Here is a 1,252-nt window from a genome sequence, read left to right as displayed (position 1 = left end):
TCGACCGATGCACTTTTAATAGAAATACCGGCGAAGTCTTTCGCTAATAATGTCGACGGGTCGCCGACTGTCAGCGACTAATTGAAATTACCTTGCGAATGGTAAGTGCATGGCTCTCTTTCTCTCCCTTCCCGTATTTTTCCCGGTAGCATAAAGCCGCTTAAGGCCACTGAAATCGTCCCCGTCGTCCGATTGCAGAATCACTCGAGGCTTCTCTCTGAATATCGAGATTTTCCCGGGGCCTTTGTAGCTCCCAGTGGCAGAGGAACGTGGCAGAAAGGTAATGAAAGTTTTTTAATAAATCATGCCAGCCCCTCGAACTAACTCCCTTCGGTATAGAGTACATCCGTCGATCCGATAAATTAGGACCGGGTTTCTTGGAAAAACGGAAGAAAGGGACACGACGGTGCATTTGTGGCCAAAATTAGCCGACGGTGGCCCCGGATGCAAATGTCTCGTGAGTCCGGGCAATGAAGCCACCTTCGGGTTCCACCTCGACCGTGTTACGTCGCTTGGAACGTGGGTGGTAGCTGGAATTGACCGCGAAAATAATTGAAGCCTCCGCTGTCCAAGAAACGGAACACGATTGTGGTGAATCAGAGGAAATTTTATTCAGTACGTACGGTGGTTGCGTCAAATAGTAGAAACATCTTATAGATTAAAAACAGTATTTAGTGACACGTTGTACGATAGCATTTGGCATTTATTGTACAGAGGATACTAGATCATACTGCATTGATTTTCATTTTATATTTGAAATTAACGAATTTTGATTCACATATAATTTCTAAAAAAATTCGTTATGCTATACATACTTCATTTTGTTGACAAGTAGATGTTATAAAATTCAGTAAAATTATAGGTAGACCTTGTAAAATTAAAACAATTCAGTTTCCCATAAAACCCCATGAAAATATGTCTAGTATCGCAAACGATATTTTCATGAATTTAATTTCAAAGAAACTCGTGGTATTTCTCATACGGAAAGAAGACAACAAACATATTTCATTTTATCAACATGAAACAAATTAGTAAGAGAAGAAGTGAGTGTTGTTAAATTAAGCAAAATTAGTAGTAAATGTAAAATTAAGTAAAATTAGTAATGTACGTTGTAAAATTAAAACAATTAATTTCACATAAGGTTTTTATTCGTTTTCGCGAAATGGTTTTAGGAAACTGATTGTCACTTTCAGTAATTTAGCTCATACTTTCATCAAATGCTACTTAAATAATACATAGTAAATTGTACACA

This window comes from Megalopta genalis, chromosome 19, assembly GCF_051020955.1.
Source record: "Megalopta genalis isolate 19385.01 chromosome 19, iyMegGena1_principal, whole genome shotgun sequence".
Lineage (NCBI taxonomy): Eukaryota > Metazoa > Arthropoda > Insecta > Hymenoptera > Halictidae > Megalopta > Megalopta genalis.
Note: the sequence above shows the minus strand (reverse complement) of the source record.